General features: G+C 41.4%; 1 protein-coding gene across 1 annotated transcript in view; it reads left to right on the top strand.

The window, feature by feature from the left end:
• The window catches only part of HEATR4 (HEAT repeat containing 4), a 41783-nt gene continuing 36785 nt past the window's right edge, over nt 1-4998 (top strand). Inside the window, exon 1 of the mRNA XM_039232287.1 lies at nt 1-60. The gene's annotated coding sequence lies outside the window, so the exon portion shown is untranslated. The remainder of the gene's footprint in view (nt 61-4998) is intronic.

Here is a 4998-nt window from a genome sequence, read left to right as displayed (position 1 = left end):
GTTTAACCTAAGAAACTAAGGAAGGTTTTGACGACTATGTTGTAGGAGGCCATTTTGAAGGTACTTTCAAAACACTTCTACTTTACCAGTACCTGAAAAGAGCTTCTGTCAGCTGAATGATAGGAGACAGGCTGAAGTAGTTGAAAAGATTTTGGATTAAGTGTCAAAAGGGTCAGTATTACTTCAGGTATCAACCACTACTGTGATCTTAGTCATGTTTCTTCTCTCTGGGCCTCAGTTTTGATATCGGCAAGATATGAGTTGGAACAGAGTCATCTTTCTGGCAATTTCCTTAGTAATCTCAGGAGTCAGCAGTATATCTGTGTGAGTACATGGCAAGGAATAGGAATTAGAAAGTAGAGGGGAAAAAATGAAGGAACTTTCTCATGAAAAAGAGGCAGCAGAGAGAGAGGGGTGTGAAACAGGCCAGGTTTAGGCTGTGCTCCCTGACCTTGCTCTCCCCACCACAAAGCTTCCTTCATATATCCCAAATACAGCTCTTGGGACTGTAGCTTCTCTACATGTAATATGTATGAACACCTGTGAGAGCTGGTAAAAAATGTAGACTTCTAGGCCTCACTTGCAGCCTACTCAATCAATATTCTGGGGTGTAGCACACAGGATTCCTCATTTTAAAAAAGTTTAATATTTATTTTTGAGACAGAGAGAGACAGAGCACAAGCAGGGGAAGGGCAGAGAAAGAGGGAGAACACAGAATCCAAAGCAGGCATCTGGCACTGAGCTTTCAGCACAGAGGCTTGAACCCACCAACCGTGAGATCGTGACCTTAACTACAGTCAGATGCTTAACTGACTGAGCCACCCAGGTGCTCCCAGGATTCTACATTTTAACAAGCTCCTCAAATGATCTTGATGCAGAAGGTCCTTAACCATTAACACTGTCGTAGAAGCTGACTGTCCCTCTTGAGCCCTACCTTAGAATCTGTGGGTGGAGGGGAGAGTGTATTACTTTTCAAAAGCTCTCAGAAATACTGTGCTAAGGTTTATTGCTTTTTAGCCTTCTTTGACAGTTTCTGCTGCTTTAATAACAAGGAAAAACCAAGGTATTACTCCTTTTAGCATGAATCATTCAGCCCACTCCAATTATTTCTGGAGAATAAAAGTACCAGACCAGGGGGTGAAGGCAGGGGAAAATTTGGAACCTCTGAGATATCACTCGTTTTTAATCTGGATTCTTCTATTAGGTTTTACTTGGAGGCATGTGGCCTCGCCCTTCCGGCCCTACTCCTGCCTGTCTAGCCTGGTTCTGAGAGGCACAGAGATAATGTTGCTGTTTACCAGATTATGGGGCCTGGTCTGCAGTTATGCCAGGTTTGACTACAGAATGCCATGGATTCAATTTCTTATGCTCTCAGTACATAGTCACCTGGAGCTGCCACCCTGTTTTGTTTTTGTTTTTGTTTTGTTTTGTTGTAAAGTAGGCTCCACGCCCAACGTGGGGCTCGAATTCAGGACCCTGAGATCAAGAGTTGCATGCTCTACTGACTATGCCAGCCAGGCACCCCCTGCTTTTGGTTCTTAAGGGGCTGTTTCTTGGGAGAAGACCTTGCCTCAATGTTGGTCTAGGTAACATTTAAGTTTGGATAATATGGAGCCTCCAAACTCCATTCATAGGTTTTTATCTTCCCTCTCTATCCACCTTCTCTTTTATTTGCCTATGGCCCTAATATTCCTAACCTATTCCCTAAGTGCCAAATGCACCATCTAACTGTGGGATCCCAGAGATTTGCCTTCTAGCAGTCCAGTCCATACTGTAAATCAGTTAACAATTCCTCATAGTTATGTAATACTTTGAAGCTTACAAAAAAAACTTTTATACTTGCTCCTTAATTTTGAGCTTCATATCTACACCAAATTAGATATCAAACTTTTTTCAGACTGGCAAACTGAGACAAACTAGAGATATTAAATCACTTCTCCAAGGTAACATGGCTGGGAAATACAGAACCTGGCCTTACACTTGTCTTCTGACCCTATGTCCATCTAGGACAGTCTCTTTTGACCAAACACTTCAACATGTTGTCCTGTCCTCATTCCTTTTCAAAACACATCAGGTGTTATCCCTCTTTTCAACAAGCTGCCTTATTAGATGAGAACAACTATCCCTTGAGAATTTACAATAAATGGCAATGCTAACATGGTATTCTCTCTGGGATGCTGGCACTGTAACTGAAGATTCTGTGTGTCACAGGCAATACATATATATATATATATGGACACCCAAATCATTCCATATAGTCATCCTGGGGTGAAGCTTGTCCTCATCCATTTTTCAAGTGTTTAGAATCAAAATGCCCCATACCTTAGGAGGAAGATATTGACACACTGATATGTTAAGAATGATAAAATGTTCTATTAGGCAATACACAAGGCACAAGAACACTAATATTGTTTTCATTTAACAATTCATCTTCAACCAGTGAGAGTAGGCAGTGTTGCAGAAAAAGTATCACTTGTGGCCACCATCTAACCTTGCCATAACTTTTTTACATTAACTTTTAAAATATTCAGAACCCCCATGGCCATGTTGCCTTCATGGTTGTGAAGAGATGGGACAACTGAATTTAGTCTTATGTGCAAAACAATCCTGGCGGGAGATCATATTAATCACCTATGACTTCATTTGAGTGACATCTAGAAAAAAGCAGGCTCTTAACAAAAATAAATACACCAATAGGTCAGATTTCATACACAGAAGAAAAATAGAAATATTCAATCAATCAATCATCATCATCAGTGAAGCCCTGGGAAGCCAGTGTGGCATGATGGTGAAGTGCTCTGAAGTTGGAATCCGGCAGCTAGATCTAAAACCTGGCTCTTTTGCTTATGGCCTGTGTGATATGAAGCAATTTACTTACCACTCTGAGCCTCAGCTTTTTCCCACTCACATTCAAGACCATAATATCTTCCCTATGTAAAGCCCTTAGCAAAGTGCAGGGACACCTCATTTTATCGTGCTTTACTGCACTTCACAAAGGTTGCATTTTCTACAAATTGAAGGTTTGTGGCAACCCTGTGTCGAGCAAGCCTATCAGTTCCATTTTTTCAACAGCATTTGCTTACTCTGTGTTTCTGTGTCACATTTTGGTAATTCTTGCAATACTTCAGACTTTTTCATTATTATATTTGTTATGGCAATCTCTGATCATGACTCACTGAAAGCACAGATGATGGTTAGCATTTTTAAATTAAGATACGAACATTTAAAAAAAATTTTTTTAATGTGTATTTATTTTTGAGAGACAGACAGAGCATGAGCGAGGGAGGGGCAGAGAGAGAGGGAGACACAGAATCTGAAGCAGGCTCCAGGCTCTGAACTGTCAGCATGGAGCCCAATGTGGGGCTCGAACCCATGAACTGTGAGATCATGACCTGAGTCGAAGTCGGACACTTAACCGACTGAGCCACCCAGGCGTCCCTGAACATTTTTTTAAAACTTTTTTATTTTGAGAGAGAGAGAGAGAGAGAGACAGCAAATGGAAGAAGGGCAGAAAGAGAAAGAATCCCAAGCCGGCTCTGCACTGTCAGTGCAGTGATGATTCAGGGCTCAAACTCATGAACCATGAGATCATGACTTGAGCCCAAGTCAGATGACTAACCAACTCAGCCGCCCAGGCACCCCTGAACATTGTTTTTTAAAATATAATGCTATTGCACACTCAGTCAGTTAACATTTAACTTTTACATGCACTTGGGAAACCAAAAAATTCATTAGACTCACTTTTATTATATTTGCTTGACTGTAGTGGCCTGGAACAAAACCCACAATATCTCTGAGGTATGTCTGTACTCCATAATTGTCAATTATCAGCATTAGACTAAGGAAGAACTTCAGAAGGAAATTTTTTCTAATGTCTATTTATTTATTTTTCAGGGGTGGGGAGGGGCAGAAAGAGAGGGAGAATCCCAAGCAGGCTCCACGCTGTCAGCATAGAGCCCAACATGGGGCTCAAATTCACATAACTGCCAGATCATGACCTGAGCTGAATCCAAGAGTCTGACACTTAACTGACTGAGCCACCCATGTACTCCCAGGAGGAAATTTTTTTAAAAAGCAGTAAATGTAGGCTAGCTAAAACCTGGAAACCTTCCTGGAAATTAAGGAAGAGGTGATTTACCTACTTGGTGAAATATCCTGTAGCTATTAAACACTTTTAACAGTGAGGACTATGTAGCAAGATGGTAAAGTACTGGGTGGTTCAGAAGGGCAGCAGAGAGAGAAGACATGATCCTTGGGCAGTACAGCTAGAGAGCCAAATATTTAACAATGTGAGGTGTCATAGGATTGAGAGGTAAAATGACTGGTATGGAATCACTGTATTTTACACCTGAAACTAACACTGTATGTTAACTATACTGGAATTAAAAAAAAAAAAACAGATAAGAAACTGGTACAGAGTAGGAGTGATTTATAAATTTTCATGGGACATGGAGGCCTGGATAGGTCAAGAAAGTTTTGAAAGGTAGGAACTGACCTAGGCCTGGAAGAATGTACAGAATTTATCAAGGATGGAGGAAAGGCTAATGCACATAGCGGGCACAGAAGGAGGCTCCACTCTGGAGGGAGGGAGGGATGGATGGAGATGAGCTAAGAGACTCAAGAGGTTACAACCAGACAAGGTCATAAACCTAAGTCACACTCATGGAGAACAGCCTGAATGCCAGGCTGATATGTCTGAACTTTATGCTGTAAATATGTCTTTTGAACCTACATAAAGCAATATTTGAGGAAAAATGAGGGGCTGAGCTTTGGGGACAAATAGGAGAGCTAGAAGTAAGGGGCTGATACAAGGAATATTTAGAATGTTTACCATTTCTTTTTTTTTTTTTTATCCTTCTAATTCACATGGCTTCTCCCCACTCTGCCCCACCTCACTCCCCTTATCTGTTTTCCCATTTCTACCCTTTCTGTCCTGCTATGGCCTACCAATTTGTGCTGACCTTGAGCTCTCACTAGTTCCTCCCATCCCCTCAACAG

The sequence above is a fragment of the Hyaena hyaena genome, unplaced genomic scaffold, assembly GCF_003009895.1.
Source record: "Hyaena hyaena isolate Hyena2069 unplaced genomic scaffold, ASM300989v1 scaffold_65, whole genome shotgun sequence".
Lineage (NCBI taxonomy): Eukaryota > Metazoa > Chordata > Mammalia > Carnivora > Hyaenidae > Hyaena > Hyaena hyaena.
Note: the sequence above shows the minus strand (reverse complement) of the source record. Positions and strands in the feature narration are given on the sequence as shown.